At 45.6% G+C, this 22,314-nt stretch overlaps 1 long non-coding RNA gene across 3 annotated transcripts in view; it reads right to left on the reverse strand.

Moving 5' to 3' along the window:
- Nucleotides 1–22,314, reverse strand: part of LOC116242936 (uncharacterized) — a 190,037-nt gene that overhangs the window by 159,455 nt on the left and 8,268 nt on the right. Inside the window, exons 1-2 of one of the 3 annotated variants that reach the window (XR_016466743.1) lie at nucleotides 9,870–17,207; nucleotides 4–151 (exon numbers count right to left, since the gene is read on the reverse strand). This is a non-coding gene — a long non-coding RNA (uncharacterized LOC116242936). The other 2 variants (XR_016466742.1, XR_016466741.1) reach the window with 2 other exon arrangements.

A 22,314-nucleotide genomic window follows, 5' to 3' on the forward strand; every position in this document is an offset into this window, starting at 1 on the left:
TACCTGGAGCTTGGTCCAAGAAGGTTTATTGAGTTCTTTTCTGTATATTCTGAAACCGGGTTTGATTGCAGAAGGAATCACCACAGGTTTCCTTCCCTTGCCCCAGTAACACATAATGCACCATTCCTATTTCCTTCATGACCAGGATGTTCTAAAGAAAAAAATAAAAGCAAATTATGCCTGAAATGCACACTGCACAAAGTTACCTCTGCAGATCCAAAGTCCTGATTCCTCTTGGACTGTGAAAGCTCTCCACAGGTGACAGGGATTTCAGTTCCAGCCTCTAATATTTGAATGATCCTTTCCTGAACAGCCACACAGTTATGGAAGCACTGAGCCAAGGTAACCTCCCTGGCATCCACGTGGCACCTGGAAGTCACCTCAGAATTATGACAGCACCCTAGATGGTGCAGCAAGACCTTGCCACTATTGTAAGCAGGTTTAGTTAAGTTCAGCACTTGGCATGCTTCTCAGACACCAGCTATTCAACGTATTCATTACACAAAGGGGCTAAAAGGAAAACAAGGGATGGTTTCTTCCAGGGTTCTCCTTTGTAACTACATGCAGATGAACTCTGACAAAGTCAAAAAGAGAGATAACAGCCTTGACAACAACCATAAGTCACAAACACAGGGTACAACTTACGAAAAACATTCAGGAGCACCTGCCACATGAGAAGAATGAAACCTACTGAATGCAGACCCTCTGTCACTATAATGCATGGCAGTGAATTGATGAGTCAGAGGACAGCATCTAAATTATTTGTAACACCATAGCATGTGAACAAGGACCAAGACAGCCAAGTGGCACGAGACCTCCCTTGTGAGGAACACTGTTGCAGGCAACAGCAAGTAGAAAAGAAACTTGGCAGGACAAGGGGTGCTCCTGAGCATCACTGCCAGCCTCAAACTGTTTGGTCCCTCCAGTTGTTAACGGGGCCAGAGCAACACAAAACAGATGCTCCAGAGGTGAATTCCAGCTGCATGGCAAGGGAACAGACTCAGAGAGGGAGGAAGCAGCTGTGTCTCCTTGTTCAGCCAGCAGTTCCTTGTCCTCAAATGCCACCAGCAGACAACTAAGTACCCACTGCACAGAGGTGGGGATGATGGCTAGCAGGGGCAACAGCTGCATGCAATATAATGACAGTATCAGACACCACCAAAACCAGCCTAAAATCACAGAAAGGTTTCAGTCAGGAGGGACCCCTAAAGATCATTGGGCCCAACCCCGTGCCATGGGCAGGGACATCTTTCAGTAGATCAGCATCTCACTGCTCTCATCAAGAAATATTTCCTCCTTATATACAGAGTCCAGGATCTCTGGAGATTAAACTAACTCCAGCCATCAAAATATGTCTTTTTCACAGACTCACAGAACAGCTTGGTTTGGAACAGATTTTAAAGATCACCCAGTTCAAACCCCCTCACCAGATCAGGCTGCCCAGCACCCCATGCAACCCGGCCTTGAGCCCCTCCAGAGATGGGGCATCCACAGCTTCTCTGGCACAATATGCATCAGTTTGCCCTGATGCTTCCTCCTGCCCTGGATGGGAGCAATCCATCCATGGCTGGCTGGAGGATGAGTGAGGGAGGGTGGGGAGCCCGAGCACCACAAGAAACCAATCACTTCCCATACTGCACCAACAAGAGTCTCAGCAGTGAACCAAGCTAAGCCCTCAGCCAGCAGACAGCCTCTCTTCCTGTGGGATAAGCCTGGAGACACACTGGAAAGGGCCTTTTCCCCCCCTCCAGCTCCCCTTTTTCTGAAGATAGACAGAAACAAGGTCTTTCCTCTTTTTTATTTATTTCCTGATTGGTTTTCCATGCTCTAGTTCTTAGAACTCATGTGGACACCTATGGAAAAGTCAATGGATTAGTTATTAAAATAGAGGCAGAACAAATCACTCCAACACTTGAATAACTGCATGGCAACAGCCCTCATGGAAAACGTGACTTGAACATAACAGAAAAGGGCCCTTTCTGAGAAGTTTTTGATTCTTGCTCTGAAAGGTAGCTGAGAATTATACCCTGGGTTTTATTCAATCGCCTATAACAAGGGATGTGCTAGGAGTGTTCCAGGCATGTTATAGGTGTCTGGTAGGTGCTGCCTGTTCCATGCATCCAAAGATCATGAATATGCTCAAAACATTGAGAGACTGCCTTTACATAATCACAAGCCATTCATTATTAAAAAAAACAATGGACAGACAGACTTTTCTTTCTCTGCTCTCTGTTTTTCTGAGGTTTTCAGGTTTATACCCTCAAATTCTACATGTATAAGGGTGGAATTTGGTGATTTTTTTCAGCTCAAACTTACAGCTCTTGTATAAATCCCATGACTCCAGGAGTTAAGTCTTTGGAGAAAAACAACACACCAAATACAGGTTGAATATTGGGAAAATTTTCTCAAAAATTGTTGTCAGGTGTTGGAACACACTGTCCAGTCAAGTAGTAGAGTTCCTGGAGGCGTTCAAGAATCATGGCAATGTAGCATGCCATGACATGGTTAGTGGGGACATGGTTAGTGGGCATGCTGGGTGTGGGTTAATGGTTGGGCTTGGTGATCTTAGTTGTCTTTTCCAACCTTAATGTTCCTACGATTCTATGAAATTTACTCTAGACTGACAACTGTGACCAACCACATCTTGTATGATTAGGAGCATGGACACTGCATCCGTCCTCGTGGTACCTGGCTGTGTCACTAACTGTGCAATTGCACCACAGGAAATAGGAGTCACTAGGCCACTGAGTTGTCTGCTGTCACTGTCAGTCTGTCCTACCAGACAGCTCCACAAGGAGAGCAGAACTGACTCACCTTATGCTGGTGTAACAAGCAAAAATCTATCCTGCCCTAGGAAACTCTGCTAAATACTACAGGCCACAAACAGGACCCCAGAGTGCCTTTAACAGGATTAGCATTGCTTGAACTTCACAGTCCATCTTCAGAAATTTAAAGGCAGAGTGTTGTAACAAGATCCTGTCAGCATGAAGCAGCCAGGTGATCATGTCTTACACCATAGGTGGAAGATCTTCCCAAGGAAAACAATCCATAATGGTACAGAGCCACTGCAGCGATACCTAAGCCTAACATCAGCTGCAGGAAAGGGAAGGAGCTGTGGCTGGGCTGTTTGTGTTCCCCTTTGATCCCTGCCTGACTCCCCAGGAGTCACTGGGAACCAGGAGTAATTTATAATAAGCTTTAGGCTGCTCTGATTTATTCTGGAAGCTGAAGCCAGGTGCAAGGAAGTTCAATAGCCAGCATTTCTTGGCTTTTGCTGGGGGAGTGACGCACTAAACATTACAATTCCCCAGTGTGGCATTTTTTAGGCTTTGTCTACAACGGGCAAAGGGAGTACAACCTAACATTAAGACAGCATTAGAAAGGGATCAGCCTTTTGCAGGTAAGATGCACCAGTCCTTTACCTAGCTGCAGACACTGACCCTGGAATGCAACTCAAGTCACTCTGGGATATTAGTAACAGAAATATAAAAAGCACAAGAAAATCCTGAAAATGACAAAAAAGAATAAGCTTTCCAAATTGAAGAGTTTGAGGATATTTTTTCCCCCCAAGTACTTTCAATTTCCTGAAACAACATGCAGAGAAATGGACAACACCAAGTTAGTTTCGAAAAGCAGAACTGCAGAAGTTATTCATTATCGGTAGGACTGATTGGAAATTCAGCCGCCGGCTTGGTGTTTTTTTTTCCTTCCACTTACAAATTGCTCACAAACGGATCCTAATTTTTCCCAAGTGAATCTACAGCTTTCAAAAGTATACCCCTGTGGGTGCGAAAGCCCACAAACATAATGGGTCAGCAGTACCTAACTCCCTTTGACTTCTTTGAATAACTCAGCCTTCCCCAACCCATTGAACAAAACCAGCTGCTCTGTTGGAGTTACTCGCATGCTTCCCACTTGGATTTTCACTTGCACGTCACTGCTCATCTGCCCTGCACAGTTTGATTCTACACCTCAACTGGGTGACCAAAGGCTTTTAAAGTAAGAGGATAAGCAAGGCTGAATAATGAAGAAGTCACTTACAGTTCACATTTTTTTGGACAAAACAAGGTCTTGTGCTAAAGTTTGTGAAGCCCTTTAGATTCATAAACATTTCCCCTACTGCTCAAAGGTCATCCGAATACTCATAAATAATCAATAATATAACTCTTTGGAGACCAGCAAAGCCAAGTCAAACTGAGACTTTGCCAGCACCTCCACAATACTGTTTATTCCATTAGTGCACCAGACCTTGCGCTGGAGCACTTGACTCTGTCCTTTCTAAACGGAATGAAAGAAGCTGAACAGAAATCAAAATCCACTCGAATGAGTCAGAGTCCCACGTGATGACTGTCCCCTTGCAGACCACTCTGCAGCACGCACTTCCATCACTGTGCGTGTGAGATGTCAAACCATTCAGCTATAAACCCACTAGATAATGAATACTAGCATCCTGTCTCAGTGGATTTGAGGATTTCTTCTCCCCCCTCCCCCTCCTCTTTTTTTTTTTTCAGCGATGAAGTTTTAATTCAAGCCTAACTCCATCAAAACAGCAATGTTACTCATTGTTTCAGAAGAGAGTGGGTTTGGTTCCAAGCATGCCAAAAGGCAGAGGGAGGGAGATAGCAAGGAGGAACAGCTAAATCTTTTTGCTCCTCTCCTCAGCACCATTGCGAAACATTTCTCTGAAATACAAGACTCGAGTTGCCATGTTTTAAACAAACCACGGTGTGTTATTGTACTGAGCTCCTGAAACGGGGAATGCAGGTCAAGAACTTTTGGATCTCTCAGATTCTAAGGTATACAAGCTCTGAATCATTGTTATCTGTGCCTTCTCTTTTTCATTTCCCCTGTTTTTCTCTCCTCTTGTTCCTTTTTCTCCTCTCCCTTCCCTCTTCTTTTCTCCCCTCTCCACTTTTTCTCCCCTCCTTCTCTTTTCCCTTTTTTATTCTGCATCCTCCTTGCTTTCTCTTTTCCCTCTCTTCTTCCATTCCCCATCCTATCCTAACATTAGAAAGCAGCTGCAAGTTGAAACTTCAAATAAAACATACTGAAAAGTATGTATATTGACACATTTTTCATTCTCAGCTTTTCATCAAGGGATACAAAACAAGTCTTCAAAAAATGCGTGTGCAGATGAGTGTGCATAAACACATCCGTGCACAAACAGCATGTGAAAACACATGAAAAGCATGTTTGCATGCTATGTGCTTCTGCCTGCATATAGTGCTCTTTCTTTGACAGCCTTAGGGAAATTTGCAAGCTGGCTCCTGCAGGTTAGCTCTGTCCATTACAAACCGTGTCAGGATGAATAATGGGGGCAGGAGGTTCTGCCAGAGGGTCATGGAACAGCAAGTGCGTAGAAAGGCAGGATTGTCCAAGGGCTGCACACGGTATCAGCCTGGGTTTGAAATGCAGTGCCGGACAGAGACAAAGATCAAGTTATAGACTCAGAGGCCAGAAGAAGCACAAGGCCCCTTTTCTGCCTTAGTACAATAGAGCGGCTAGCAGCCAGAAGTGAATGACTACGTCCTGGTATACAGATGATATGCTATTCCTCAGACTTGAGGGTATTTTTCCTGGAAACCTCCTTCTTATGTATCTTTGCTCCAGCTAGTGAAAGATGAACACATTTCACTCAATACTTCAAACCGCTAGAACGGCGTATGTTTGGGAGTGCAGCAGAAACCTTCTTGGGCCCAAAGTTTGAACATGAAAGGCTGGAAAAAGTAGTAGAGAAAAAACACCAAGGAAAGGTTAGCACAAGAAATAGAGCAGAGAGAAAAATCCAGATGAAAAAATACATTCACTCTATACAGTATTATACCCACAAAGGATGTTATATGCCAGGAGCTGGAAGCCCTCTGTGTGCCAAAATCCAGGTCATTCACGCAGCAGTAACTGGTTCCCCTGAACATGGTCATTGTGACACAGCCAGTTTTTTCCACAGGACATCCCAGATCATTCTTCCCTGGTCCCCATCCAAGCCTGAATTTTTCTGCTTGTCTCCCACAGCCTGTCCTTGTTCTGCCTCCTTCTGCACAGCTGCTTCCACAACGGAGTTTCCACTTCTCTTAGACAAGGTCTTGCTTGAATTCTGAACCTCTTCTTAGTACCCTGATGATCCTTGCCTCACCAACAACTTCAGCTGCTTCCCTTTCTCTCCTATGCTCTTTCCATCTCCCAGTCCCATCCTTCTAGCTCCTTTCCCAAGAGTAGACTCCTCTTCCCCACTGGCTTTCAGCAGTATCTCAGGCCCCAAATCTCCTGCAGGTGTTCCCATGCCAGGTTTCTTGTCTCTATTTGCTCCCATCGCAATCAGATTCAGCTCCCAGCATTACTCGTCCACTTGAAATCTGGTTGAATCTCCTCCCAGCCAGCAGCAAAACTGAAGCCACGATGATGACAGGAGGGATAGACAACCTTGTCTCCTCTCTAGCCTCACATTACCAAGAAAGTCATTAGAAAGGTTCATGATGAAATACATCCTCCTACTTTTTGTATAGGCACTGCAACAACAAACAGCTCAAATGGACCCATCAGAGAATTTACCAAATTCTCACCACTGCAAACAAACCAGGATTGTTTTTCACCCTCTTTAAAACATATAACAAGGCTGATTTCTTCATTTTTCCCATAATAACAGCAACAGGCTCTTCCTCAGCCTCAGAATATTGTACACAACCGTTCTAAGAATAAGGAGTGTACTTTGAACAAGCTTTCTAAACTGCCAATGGTGTAATTCATGCCACTCCTATTAGGCACCTACTTTCAGATGGGCTGACTGAACACCCCCATCTTCCTCCAGAGATGATGGAGGAAGTTCATCTCAGACAAATCAGACTCCCAAAAGACTGTTTTCTCTTATCTCATTCTTGAACACAGCTGAACCATTTCAGCTGATGCGATCCCATCAAGAACTCAGCCTGAGTCATATGCCTGGCACCAAAAACACCATGGTGTTTAGCATGTTGGCAATATTGTTAGCAACTAAGCCTAGAGTCTTTCAATATGAAATGCTGAGCACGTACAAAGAGGTACTAGCCCTACCCTCCTCCTCAAACAGGACACTAGGAGACAACTCTACCTGCCTCCATATGCATTTGCTATTTAGAGCGTACAGCAGGGCATCTCTTTCTCTATACAGGGGAGAATGTGGCATGCAGACAATTGTGTTTTTCAAAATGATTGTCCCTTTTGAGGAGAAAGAGGGAAGGAGGGGTTGTTAAGTAACTTGAAATTCAGTTACAATGAAAAATGTGCATGAAAAGTGACTTTGAATCCTGTGAAGTTTTTGGCTTCAACAAATCTTCCAGTTCTACAGGATATACAGATACATATTGCTCACAGTAACATTCTGCAGGCTCCAGACTATGCTGCATTACCAGGCAGGCTTTCTGATAAATAATGAGAGAGCTGCCGAGTGTTTAAAACAGATTGCAGCGAGTTCTTCCAGGGCAGCCTGCAGAAGTGCATCGTGCATCTGCATGCTTTGGCATGGGGAAAACAGCAAGTTTTGTTTCTTGTACAAAAACAAAAGATAGTAGGACCAAGGAAGTAATGCTTTCCCTACCCCAGTCTAGTTTAAGTCAGCACAACACTGAATCATGCCTTCATTGCATAAGTAATGAAATGCACTGCTACAGACTCAACCCTGCCTTCTGTTTCACTGGATGCTTAGCAGAGTCCCACACGGAGCCTCAGATGCTTTGGGGGTGATGAGTTTACCAGATATTTGAAATTGCTTTGCAGCACTGGCTCATCTGCAACACAGGGACAGGTCAGGAGAAACCTACTACTTATAGTCTATGCCAAAAAAAAAAAAAAAAAGAAAAAAAAAAGAGAAAGAGAAAGAAAGCCTGCTTTGGTGCCACTTACTTTTGGCACCAGGGACACCACAGTGAGACATCTAGCCGTGGTGTTAAATCCTGCCCGCTCTTTTGCTGGGAGCAAGCAAGCAGTATCTGTCTCTTGTTATCAGTGGGAAATGGAAGAGAATAAGTTATACACAACCTCGGAGTCCTGCAAAATCTTAGATGATTCTGGATATTATCAGACTAACCAGATAGCTTTATGGACCCTTTACCAAACTGAGACAGGCCTGGACTTCAAGAGCAGCTGTCCCATGAGCTGCTCCCAGCCCTCTTACCCCAGCAGTGCCAGCCATAACTGGTCTCATTCAGCAGGAAACCCTTCTCTGAAAGAAGGGATACCCAATGTTATTACAGGGGAAGTGGAAGAGATCAAGTCAGCTTTCGATGTGTGACTGTCTCATAGTGGGTTGGTGATGCTTCTGCCTCACAGGAACAGGACAGGGGCAAGAGGCTGTGGCCATTGAAGGTCCTGAGAGCAGTGCTGAGTGAAAGCCAGGAATAGGGGTGCTCAAAGGAAGACAGGCTCACGGCTAGGGAAAAAGCTTTGGATGTACAATATAGGCAAGAAATCCCCTCTGGAGGAATAAGCCTGCTCTGTAAGCAGCTTTGACATAGCAGCCTCAGCTATACCTTCCTTGGCTACTACAAAGCATTCGTTTTGGAAGATATGGCCTCTAACAATCAAAATACCAAACACTTCAGGTTTTATTGCAAGCCCTCCTGCCCTGGAAAGAGCTGATGAAGGTCCCATTGTGCTCCTAGGTCTGTGAGCTCCAAAACTTCATGCCTGTGGCTTAGTGCCTATAGTAGCCACGCTCTTCCACCTCTCCCCACAGTCCCACAGCCCCCCGGCGGAGCACTCTGACTCATGGCAGACACTTTTTTTCCCCCCCATTTTCCTCTGCTTAACTTGCTTCATGACGTCCAGAAGGGATTTTTACCTCATAGCAAACAAACAAGGCAGCTCCTTAGGGCAGAGCTGCCAAGGGGTCAGCCAGAATGGGAGGCAGCACTGCCACATCCCATTGCCCACATTACAGACCGATTTGCACTCTGACTTTGGGAGAGATGCAAAAGATTACCAGATTACCATTGCTTTGCTCACTATTTAGTCACCCAAAGGCAAGCTCAGATCTTCATTCACCATCCTGTAGGGCCTCCCTGGAAAGCATGAGAGCTGCGTGCTATCTTTGTCCTATTGTTTGACATCTTCAAATCTCCCAGCTCTGCTTGGGCTTTTACCTTCTCCTATTCCTCCCTGCGAGGAATTCCCATTACCCACAACCAGGGCCTGTGCAATAAGACAACACTTTTTTTTTTTTTTTTTTTAAGGGAAGAGCAATGTATAAGTCCATTACTTTATGTAATCACTCCAACCCCCCTTTGTTCAAATCTTGAGTCAGGATTTCACAATGCTGGAGTGAGGAGACCTTTATCACCTCCCTGCAGGTGAGCTGGCCCCTCACCCAGTTTAGTGGGAAAAAACTCAGCAAGGCCACAGCTCCCACAAAGCCCGAGCACTGCCATGAGTGTCATAGGTCCCAGTACTGAAGATCTCCCCCAGGTTCTGCCCTACCAGAGCACATGATGAGCAGGAGGAGGTCCCTCCTCATCCCAACAGGCTTCTTTCCAGCCACTGCCCTACCCAACTGGAGGAGCACAGCCTCCATACAAGAGGCTGATGGGCAAGGACTGACACCCCAACCTGTGATGCAGGCACCCATACCATTGAGAAGCTGCCCCTCCCTGACAACAACAACAACAAAAAAAAAAGGGTCATTTTTCTTTTCCTCTCCTCCTCTCCCCCCCCTCCCTTTCCAGAAAGCCTTGGTTTCATCCCACCGTGGAACGAAAACAAATGTTCTAAACCGCAACATTTTTCACGAACCGGAATTTCTTGCAGTCTGGCCAGCCCTGGTGGATCAATACCAGGCATTTCTTTCCTCCTCTGCTCTGGCCTTTCCCTTCCAGCCTCCCCCCCCCCCCCACCCCACTCACCAAGGGGAATAAGGGAGCCAGAGGTGTCGAATGGAGGAGTCGGGAACACTCCAGCTCAGTTTTAAAAGGGGCAGAAAAAACACTGGCGTCAGCCGGAGCACCAGGGCAGGCGCTGAGACCTTGTTTTGGATTTCGCAGAGACTGTCCCTCGGGAGAGCTGTCTTCCCCACTCCCAGCCCCCCCCTCCTTCTTTTTCTATTTTTTTTTTTCTTTAATGCATGGTTTTGTTTGTAAGTTAAAAGTCTCAGGATCTGCAGTCTTTGAAGCGTGGTCAGCCTGCCAGATGGAATTAGTCAGTGCCTTTCAGTCGGAAATCCCAGGCAGATGAAGCGGGATGGAAGGACAGTGTTTTTCTCATTTACCAGGAAGCCCTCTGTCTTGAGCCCCACAAATTCAGCCAGAGAGCTCCACAGGACCCCAAAAGCAGACAAGGCTGAGAGCAGGGAAGCAAGCAGAGGGCTGAACCTTCCACATGCGTAAATTGGCGTGGCACTGCTGAAGTCAGTGGCCCCTGAAGCAGATTTATATTGATCAAGATCCAGCCCAGATGTTTTTGCTGGTATTTGCCTGAAGCTATAAGATGTCAGCAGAGTTTCCTCCGCCTAAAAGCAGTGCTGAATTTGGCTATCCCCACCCCTGACTCATACCATCTTTCCATCTCTTCCCATCATGGCCTGTCTTCCTATTCATGGACACCTCAAGGTGAGTGCTTCTTCTCCCAGGTGGACAGACTCCCCCTGCCATATTCCTGAGCACGTCTTTGCCTTCCTCCACACATCCTCCATACGACGTCTAAGCTCAGGAACCCAATTACCATCTTTGAAGCTTTACCATTCTATTTTCTCCTCCCTTCTGAGCCCGCCCTTCACCATTCCCCTGTCTCTGCTAAAAGCTTTAGGTCATTCCTCAGGCAGTCCCCTGAAAAAATTACACTTGGAAAACATCCACTTATTTCCACATCATCCAAACCACCACACAAGAGGAGAGTTAGCACTGCTTGTTCCAAACATGCAATGTATGGATGACAGCTCATCATAAACACACAGAGTGGCATCCATAGATGTGGGAAGAGCACGCAAGTGCTACACCGGAGCTGACAGCCTCCTTGCAAGAGACCAGTGCTCATCACTTACCAGCTGAGAGCTTGACTTCATTTCTCACGAGGGTGAAAATGGCAGAAAAGCTTGCTGTGGATCTGCAGTAGCACTACCAAAGCTACCTCAGACCCACGCACAGAATGATTTCATTTTACCTTTGGACTCTCCAAATCTCTACCTCAACAAGGTGGTTCAAGTAGCGCACCATCAAAGCAACCATAGTACTGGGGAGAATATTCAGGCAATTGGATGCAAAGAGCATCCAAGATCTGGTCTGACAAACCTGTGAAAACTCAGCTTCAGAATTTTGGCTGAGTCAGCATGTCATAAAATGAGTCCAAAAGGACTAGCACTTCAGATTAATAGCAGTGCAGTGAGAGAGATGCAATGGCCAGCTATCACTTGCTGTAATTGCAGGGAGGCCAGTTTGCAAGCACACTGAGAGCTGCATGTTTTCATGTAAGACTAAACAGGCTTTATCAATTACATCACGCCATAGAATACTTCACCAGCTGAAGCTACTGAAGCATCCTTCCTAATATTGCATGACCAAGAAGTGAACTGGGCCTTCCCTTCCCAGTGAACACTACTCTTCACAGAAGAGGCATTCCAGGGGCCTGTCCTGCCACCAAAACTTTCATGTCCCAGTGGCAAATGGGCAGAGGGGACACAGACACACAACGGTCCAGAAACCCTGAAGCAGGTGTTCTCCCTGACATATGGATAGAGGTTCCTGTAGAAAAGAGGCATCTTGCTGCCACATGAATCCCAATACCACTCGTCTCAAATAAGCAAATTACATCTCGCAATCCTCACATCTCAAAATGCTCACAAGGATCAAGCTTATCTCTTCAGGGCCAAGCCAAAGCCAGGGACCCCTCAGTAGTCAGGAGGGGGCACACATTACACTGCTTTATTGCAAACAGAAGTAGACTAGGAGAAACAGTATTGATTTAATTCACTCAAGATCTTGTCCCATTACTTTGTGCATACTTAAGGGACGTAGTAAAGCTGCCGACATGGCCCAGAGCTGGGCAGAATATGAGTAACTCTAGTTCAGAGGAAGAAGCAACAAGAAAAGAACCTAAGAGGTCTGAAACCGGGAAAACAGGCTTGTTTACAAAGCCAAAAAGAGAGTGCAGCATATTCTGAGGCCAAGGGAATTATTCTTGCAACGTTACTTTGCCTTGGCTACCTGGCCACTCTCACATAAACAATGGAGACACACCAAGAAAGCAAGGAGACTTCACAGAGGTTATAAAAATATCGCTTGTGTAATTAGACTGAATCAAAACTCATGACTTTCTGGTTGGAAGGAATGCTTGTGTTTCCCTCTCTTTCTCTCCTCTTCCCCCCCCCCAATAAAAATCTAGATAAACAAAAGCCCTAGGATATTGGATAGTTCCTTGCATATTGTTTTAAAGGCAGGAACAACAATAACAGCAACCACCGTGGTCAGGAGGAGTGCCTGAGCGGCGTTGCAGAGCCCCTGTTTTTCTGCTTGCAGGAGTTGTTCTCACCCTTGCTCTGTCCTGAGCAATGCCTGGCTGTGCTTCCTGTCCCACGGACGGGACACCATCGTGTTGTTAAGCACCTCAGTGTTTTTCCCACCACCACGGCACTGCTTTGTAGGTGGGTCACATAAATAACTGCAGCAAATTGGATTTAAATTCCTACTTCTCTCCTAGACTTCATGGGCGATTCACTTACTCCCTCCTTATAGATGGATAACTGAAAACAGAAGAGGGAAAACAGTGTTACAGGCTCCTCCTTCTTGAACTCTGCAAGGCAGGGACTGCGAGCTGCCTTGCACAAGAAGCCCACAGACCTGCAAGAGGCTGCTTGCAATATCACCCCCCACACCCACACCCACACCAGCCGCTAATATTCACCCTTTGAATAAGAAACACGAGTGTTGCCAATTTTCAGCTTTCAAAAATGTTGTGTGTGGCCCTAGAGCAGAATGATATAGGCTTCAAAATAAAAAGTCTTAACCAACCCAAAAGTATTTGGAGTATTTTTCATCTGTTTTCTCATTTAGACCCTCGAGGCTTCATATTTTTAAGAGAAGTTGTTTTCTTCCAAGATCAAGAGAGCTGGAAATGCTAGTTTAAAAAAAATAAAAATAAATAGAAAGCTGAGAATCTCATTAAGCCTCTTGATTCCAGGAGCTCAAATAAAGACCAAAAGTCTCAAGTAAAATCCACAAACATTGCAAGCTTCACGACGATATTCAACAAGAGATGGCAACATTCAGTAAGCACAAGATGATAATTCCCACCTTGCTGGATCTGGTTTGATTTTCTTTTTCTCACCTCAGCTCATGCAGCTATATTTCTCTTCCCATAGGGACTCAATTTCTGGGCAAATGAAATGATTCCCTACCATACAAAGAGGGGCATAACCTTATCTATCCACCAATTGCTTTTAAAATTCTTCAGTCCTGGAAGTTCTCTGAAAACCAATGGTTCAACAGAATTGGAAAAACAAAAAAAGAAAAAGCATGTAATGGTCCTAATGAGAAAAGCTGCATCAGGAGTCTCACATTTATCCCTTCTGTTAGTTTGCTGCTGGTCAGCCAGCTTGTTTGCACCCAGGTTGCATTTTTCTCCATCAGTGGTGATGGATATGGGGACAGGGATCAGGGGCAGACCTGCAGGAAAGGAAGATCTGCACTGATCAAACCAGAGACCCTGAGAGGGGGGAAGGACATGATCTGTTCTTTGAGGGGTTCCAACCAAGACAGCAAGTGAGTTCAGCAGGAAGTGTCAGGAAGATTAGATCTCCGCCTTGCACAGGAGCTCCTCTTGCTTTTTGCTTTTTATTTTATGCCAGGCAATCACAGATAGTAAAAAGCAAAAGCAAACAACATTTAGAACAAAGACCATACTCTGCCTCTGTAATCATGGCAGCAGAAACTCTTCTCCCTAAGAAGAGAGAAGAGCTTTGAAATATAGCAGTTCCTCCCTCCTTTGTACATTTGGTCCTAACACACACTGAAATCATGCGGTGTTGCTTTATGCAGCATATAGAAGCTTATTAGTAAAGGAATCTCACTGAGGGATGTAAGACACACACATTTCATTTGGGTGACTGTAAATAGACATATCATCGCTGCCTTCTAGAGGTGAAATCAAGAAAAGATAGCAGGGCAACTCACTACCTCCAAGTATTAAAATACAAGCAGTTTTCACTGCTCTCAAAAGGTGTTGATCCAATGAAAACATGAAACATAAGTCAATAGATCGGCGTGGAAAATATTATAGCAGTCAAATAGGCTGCTCCAATAACACTACCTCTACCCACAGGTATGTTTGAAGGAGATGGGGGAAAGAAGGGAAAAAGAGAGAAAGTTCTGTGCTAAATATCTGAGAAATTTGGGCTTGTTTGGGGATGAGGGTTTCTTTTTGCAGAAATCCCACCCACAACCAGGGAGCTGCACAAGATCCACAATGCCAGAGACTGCTGGGTGATGGAAATAGCCCTCATGAGCCACCACAAGCAACTACAGGGCCTTCCAGAAATCATGGCAAACTCAAATTAGGGCCACTGATACGTAGCACACTCCTGGCCCAGCTGCTTCTCCCTGCCAGTGGCAGAACTGCTATCAGCAAAGCTGTGCTGTACCACTTATACCACTTCTCCCTGAAGATCATCTGTGCCACCAGCTTCCATACTGCTTCCTAGCCTTTCATTGAGGGCCAACACTGTACAAGGGAACAGGCCAAAAACTCATTTTGACTTGAGAACTTGGTATATGGGCTCTCTCACTCCAAGGAGCAATAAAACCAGTTCTGTAGGTTGTATTGATCCCTTTGTTTCTAGTCCCCCTACGTGCATGCAGAGATCCACGTAAAGACAGAAGCCTCCCAGCATATACCATGTATTTTCAAGAGGACAGCCAAACAGCAGCCCTACAACAACCTCCTGGATGCACGGCCATAAGACAAATATAAGAAGGGCAGAGGTTGTGTGCAGCAAGGAAGCCCAAGGTACTGTGACAGTGGCATTTTAGCAGGACACAGACCCGCTGTAAGATTCAGATCTAAAAAAGCAATGCAGTAACTTACCTTGACCTATCCTTGCCTTGAGAGTTAGTAGATATGACAGACCTTACAGTATGATGCTGCAATAGCTCTACAGCATATTTGTTGTCTCATCCCATGGACAGCTCCCTCTAACATGATCCATCCCTTATTTTTACATGCACCAAAATACACCAAATTCCTTCCTCCCCCTCAGAAATCCAGCGCTGGCCTAGCTCACTGCCTCCCTGTTGGACAGCTCAGTCCTGATGAGCTCATCCCCATCAATGCTGAGGAGAGATGAAACCAGATACTGGAGTTCTCTGGCTGGAAACTGGTCTCCTTCCAGGTCCCCAAGAAATCCTTTGCAGTCACAGAGACGTCACTACTGAGGTGGGCTCTACCTCAGCCCAAGGAGGGCTGTCTCTGGTTGTTATTAGCTGTACTGGGGATTTGAAGGACAAGGAGGCATCAAGCCAGAGTCTACTACAAAATGCAGCAATCCTACGTTTGTAGAACATGCATCTGGCCTTCATTAGTTCTTAAATGGTCCAATGTGGGTAGAGGAATCAGAGTTGTGGAGGGGAGGGGAGCTAATGCACTGCGTACTGAATGGGGCAGTCACAAGACATTCAGGCTTTTTTATTTTGAAGATGTTTCTTTTATTTCGAAGATGTTTCTCATCAGGGAGCATTTTATCCAACATGCGCACATCATAGCATCAGCAGGGCCACACGTAGGCCTACACACATTTGTGGGACAGATGTCCTCCAGCAAGGGCTTGGCCTTGAAATTTCTCATGGTGGCCATCCCAAACATTATGATGAGAGTTGAGCACAGACATGCCAAGGAAGGACACTAGAAACACAGCCATGAAGTAACGCCCAGACCATCTCACCAAAAGGAGGCAACTGAGTTCAGCGTGCCAGCACCCTTCCAAAGCAGACCTTAGAGCACAAGCAGGCTGGAGAAATGAGATGCAAACATTCACTAACTTTTTCCAGGCATCCCTATCTTCTCTCACAGCCCTAAATTATCATTAACAAATGAATACATGAGTGCTTGACCAGACATGCTGCCTATGCTTCCTCCAGAAGGAAAGTTTCTCCTGCCTTGAGGACATGGGGATGGCAGATTGAGCAAGAACTTAAGCTGATGAGGATCAGAGTCCATCTGTGAGCGTGGCTATGAGAGTACATCAAAGAGTGATTCAGAATGTATGAATATCTAGCTAGGTGGGTCGCTGAGCACACAGCTGAGTGTGTTTGTGTGGGCTGCAAAGCACATGGCAGAACAGGGTGCAGGCAGCCAGTGGATAAACAAGTGTGTCAGAAGTGAAAGGACACAGTAGGGAACTAGTTCAGAGGAATGAGTCAAGAGCTGTGCCAAGTTCTGCCTTCCATTAAACCCTGGATGTGCTATGGCTTCGCTGTGGCACAGCAGTATAAAGATAGTGGAGGGGAAAAAGGGCCTCCATCCCATATCTCCTGGGAGACATCTGATGGAGACACTTGCACTGATTTGGTGTTCTGAAACAGGGCAGACCTTCTGTTGACCTGACCTCTGAATGAGCAGAATGGGAGCTACGGGAAACGACACTGTAAACAGGAAGACTTGAGATAAATAAGAGACAGTGGGGAAAGAGATCCACTTAAAGTGGCAGTTGTATTTTAACTCTGGTTCCTCTCTCATGCTCTGCTAGAAATAAAGGCCCCCACCCTTGCCTGCTTGCCTGCCAAGACAGCACACGCTTACAAACTTACAACTCTTTCCTAGCTGATGCACAACTCTCAGCATACTGCTGTTAATCTTACTCTGAAGCTGTCCAGGAAATGGGGAGAACTTGCATCTACATGCTCCAGCAACCTGAAAATGGGCTTGCCTTAGACACTAGATGCAACATCAAGACGCGTAGTGTCTCACTCCCAAATGCAGGTTTGTTGGACAAGATGCTGCACAAACACACAATGTAAGACAGGGCCTCACCATAAATATTTGGGGAATTTAGGGACAAGGAAGTACATGAGGGAAAGGTGACCAGCTTTAAAAGATGTAGTACAGAAGAACAGAGAGAACAAGAGGGAACAAACCCTCTACCAGCTCCACCCAGGGGAGGGTGGAGGTAGGAACCAGACCACGGATCAGAATAGTCCATCTTCTACAGACTCAGATCTACATGGTGAAATTGGTATAGCAGCTTTCATTTTAAGCCATTTTAAAACACAGCTAATCTATATTCAGATACTGAACATCCACACTTGTGTGTTCCTGTTTCCAAACACACACTGTATCTATTCTGATGCTCTAACAACCAGTAAAATGAAAAATGAAGGGGAGAGGGATTCTTTTGGTCAGCATTATAGTTGCATTCTCATCCTAGGCAGAGAACATCTGTTCTGAGATTTTAGACCTGCAATTTCTGATCACACCTAGCAACTGACTTCCCTTCACTCTCCTCTTCCCTGATCTCTTCCAGTAGGGGAAGCAGTAGAAGGCTGTGGCCTACATTCCCAAACCAAAACACAGACCCATCACAGGACAGTTCCCATGTAGAAGGAGGGATCAAACTCATTTACCTGTAAAAGCATACACACCAAAAAGCCCTACCCAATCTCATTACAGCAAACCAGTTAAATAGGTTAGCTAAACAAAATACAATCAGGTTTCCTTTGGCCAGCCTGGGACATATGGTATTCGTCAGCCAGTTGTGTTCCTCTCTCAATTCTGGCAGAAGATAGGTAACTTGTTCCAAGCAGTAAGAAAGCTCCTGGAAAGTCAGCATGCTGAGCAAACTTTTGGAGGGGACCTAGCCGGGGAAATAATAGCTCACACAGACACAGATTTGACAGCACTTCTTCCACATTGTTCAGCTAGGCTCCAGGTTACAATGCCTCTAACTTCAGTACATTTCTGGTTTGCATAGCTCCCCATGGTATTGCATCTGTGAGTCCTCGCTTGCACACACATAGCTCCAAGTGCTCCTACCAAGCAGGCACGGAAAGGTGCGTAAGGAAGAAAGGCTTGTGTAGATTTGTGCTCATAAACAAATCCTGAAAAGGCAAGTTGCATCAGTGACCAGTACAAGAAGCCCTTTGTATTACCTTTTGACACAGACTGAAAAGGGCTGCTGCCATCCCAGAATGGACCAGTGGGCAGTTTCCAGCAAGAAAACAGCAATAAATGTCACTGTGCTGACTGCTGTAGAACAGAATAGGCTCTGAATTTGGTTATCTACCAGGAAACTGCATGAGAAGTCTGGCTCAGAACTAGGAATATTTGCTCTATTGCAGTTTTGCAGTTTACAAATAAGTTAGGAAAGAGCTGATTCACATAGAAATGATTTAACAGGGGGAACTGGAGACCTTGCTGTGATAGAGAAGTGCCTGTGAAACATCTGCCCCAGCAAAATCAGCTATGTGCATGGTAAAGGGAAGCTGAGAAAAGGCTATTGGGGTTTATTCCAGTAACAACAGAGGCTCTGACTGGAAAGGAGTGCTTCCCATCACACACACTGCAGGCCAGAGTAAGAGTTTCAGCTACTTGACCCTATGTGGTTCAGCTTTGTCACTGCCCTGCTCTGACATCTTCTGCTCTGATATCTCCACGGTTTGTGGAGCTTTTAGCAGAGCAGGCAACACACAGCTTTCGGGTACTTTCCTGCCACATAATTATCCTTTAGAACACCTTGACCTCCCCACAGTCCTTTTGCAATTCTATACCCTTTGTAGCAGGATGTATTCTTCTTCTATTTGTAGTGTTTTTGGCATCCAAGACCTTGCAAAATAGGCTTTTGTGTGTCCTCACAGCATCCACCACAGAGTCACCTATCAGGTTTACCAGCATTAAGTGCACTGGGAAGGCATTTCCCACTCTTCTTGCTTCCAGCTATGAATCAGCAGAACTTGCAGCAATCACCAGCAATGTGCTGGAGCCGAGGACTAAAGGGCTTGCAAAAAATCTTTAATTTTGTTCTTTGACTGCTTACCCCTATCACATTTAAACATTCAGCTGCAAGGCACAGATATGGCATATCTCTGGGGCTACTTGTACTCACTCATCTCTTTCATAAGCTGGCCTATCAGATGAGTTACTCCTGCTCTAACTCAAGATTAATGGATGGTATTCTCCACTGAGGTTAATGGGTGTAGCACGCTGCTCACAATCACTTTTGGCTTGCATTGCACTGACGCAGCCAGCCAAGCTGCCTGTCCTTTGCAGGGAGGAACCAGCCGAGTTGTACTTCCAGGAACTGGAGAATCCACTGTGGCTTTAGCCTTCGAGAGCATCATCCATCACCCACCCTGGAGCTCCACAGCATGAGGCAGCAGCACATCACCATCCCCTCCTCACTGTGCATAGCTGAGTGCAGCTCGCTTTTGTTCTTACCCACATCATAAAGACTTTGGTGGGTCCTGGTCATTGAGGGCCATTCATCTCTTTTTGCTCTCAACTCTTGCACGGCAGTACCCTCTCCTGGGCTTTCCTCATCCATCATTGCTGGCAATTTCATCCCTGTCTCTTGCTGGGCACTTCCGTCCCATGCCTTTGAATTGGCGTTTTTCTTCTCCCTCAAAGGAACTTGTAACATTTACTGCATGGCATTGGAATCTCTGGACTGAACTGAGTCATGGTTCAGCAAAATTAGTCTGGTTGTATCTTCCTCACAGTAGGAAACTGGACATATTGCAGCTGTCTTTCTGTTTTCCTGTTTAAACACTTGCATCTTCCTGTGATGCTGCCCTCAGTGGCAGAGCAGCTCAGGTGCATGGCTTCCAACACAGCCAATAACATGGCTGCTGCCAAAGGTTGCATGTAAGGTTGCTCAGAGCAAGATGGGACTTCACGAAGTTTGCAGTCATTAAGCAGAGTTACAGCTTAGTATCTCTCATTAACACCAGTTTACTACTGCCCTTCTGGGAGACAAGAATGACATTTCCACCAGCTTCCATGACAAAGCTTTCAAATGCAAACCCCATGCATCGTCCCTGCATGCCCTGATCCCAGCTACATGACTCAGCTGGAGCCCCAGCAGACCAGAGCACCTTTTGGAGGACTGCATTTAGCACACTGGGACTCCACGTATTATTTAGGTCACTTCACACATCGGAAAGTATCATGCAATATTTTAAAGGTCTTCAAAACCGTGCAACAAATCAACAACAAAACCACACATACAGGAATCTCAAAGGGCACTGTTATATTGCCTAAGCCTGCGTCAGCTGTTTTCAACCTGCTGTGCATCTGGGATTCCTCTCCTATCCCGTCACTTCATTGAAGCCACACAACTTTACGCGAAAGAGCCCAGTGCCAAACATTCAGGACTGTGCCCATTGGCACAGCCCAGAAGGGCATGCTACACAAGCTGCTCTTTCATAGGGATCTGCATCTCTGCAGTGAGTGAGGTTTGCTTCCAAAGATGAGCATGTGCAAACACATGCCACACTTGTTTGTTTTCCCACAGGCATTACTCAGTCATATCTGCTACGGGAAAAGCATTTATATTCTGTGAAAACACCTAAGCACAAACATATTTATGTACACAAGTAGAAGAATTTCAGAGCTTGCCTTAGCCACTTGTAAATGACTGTACCCACCTTGCTTTAAAAACCAGCCCAGCATGCAAGTCAATGTAAGCATAATAAAAAAATAATAGGAAACAGACAGGCAATAGAATTAAGAGCAGCAGCCAGCTGGGATCTTCTAACCAGTGACATCAAGGGATTGCTGAGGTAATACACTGATGGGTTTTAAATTAACTGTAACCACTCAGGAAAAAGATCTAGGCGTCACTGCGGACAGCTCAATGAAAACATCTGCTCCATGCACAGAGGCCACCAAAAAAAAAGAACCAAAAAATGCTAGGTTAAATAAGATAAAAAACAATACCAACAATGTTATAAATGCCACCACATAAATCAATGACATTTGCACTTTGAGAAGTGAGTTGAAGTCTGCTCGCCCTGTTTCAGAGCAGGGACAGCACAAATGAGTCCAGAGAAGGATGCCAGAAGTCATTAGAAGCACAGAAGAGTTCTCAAGGTCGTCAGGATCAAAGATTAAGGCTGGTTGCTTCAAAATAAAATAGCGCACAAAATAACAAGCAACGCAGTACAGGTTTTCTCATTTGCTCTTATACTAAAGAAATAGTAGCCACCCAAATACTCCCCAAACTATGATTAAAACAGGAAAAACAGCTCAGCAGAGCTTTGCAGGTTGCCCAGTTAACACACGGATCTCAATGCTGTAAGATGCCAGGATGAGACTGGCTGGTACCCCAAGTGCAATCTGCCCTCCCTCACTGTGCTGCTGTGCCATGAGAACCAACAAAGCACGTATGATACATACGTGCCTGCTGGCTCAGCAGTCATTGAGCTCCTTCTGGGGCTAGGAGGAAATGTTGGGCAACTAATAGCAATGAAGAAAACCAAGGGGGAACCTGTGACAGCAAGACTGCAGGGAGAGGTTAAAGGATTTCTTAAACATACCCGGAAGAAGAATGTGAGAGAGAAAATGCTCATAACAAACAGTGAAAATGCAGAGGGGCATCGTGTGTCATTTCCCCCTTCACCCCACACAAAAGAAGGGAAATCATGATGCTGCCATGCTGCATCAGAGCACATATATCAGTCCAGCACTTGTGACTCAGAAAACATCTGTTAGGGCAAAGGCTGCAGATCAGTGTGCTCAATTTGGGCAGTTACATTACCACAGTGGCAGCAAGCCTCTTCAGATGGGTTTGTGGTCGCTTTAAGCATCAGTCCAAGTTGACCCCTCCAACAAGAACAAGCATGTAGGCAAGGATGGCATAAGCACCCTTATGACCATTGAAACTGAGTAATTTTTCCTTAGCATTTAGGGATTTTCCCTAATCCCTATGTTCTCCCCAGCTGCAGTAAAGAGCAGTCCTGGCGATTCTGTGAATGCATGGAAAGTATTAAAGCATGACAGCACACAGCCCCAGCCATCTTACAGAGCACAACACCATCAGCTCTTTGGTCCATCACTGTGCCTGTGGGATGCTCATGGTAGGGCTTCCCTACCATGGGGCTGGCAGTGGCCTTTTTGCTTCACCGCTACTGTAGCTGTCCACATAGATCTCAACTGGAAACACATCACAAGACACACCAATATGCAGATACATGGCTTCCCTCCATCTACTCAAGCAGTATGGAGGGTCACAACAGAAATAAGAAAGAAACAACAATGAAAAAATCCCCAACCTGCCCATCACATTCTTCTCCACACCTCCAAGCCCTCATTCCACCTGCCCTTCTTCCCCAGCCCTTCTGCCAGCAGGGAACCCCACCACCAACACACCATGCA

Source organism: Phasianus colchicus, chromosome 5 (genome assembly GCF_987193195.1).
Source record: "Phasianus colchicus chromosome 5, bPhaCol1.hap1.1, whole genome shotgun sequence".
NCBI classification, from domain to species: Eukaryota; Metazoa; Chordata; class Aves; order Galliformes; family Phasianidae; genus Phasianus; species Phasianus colchicus.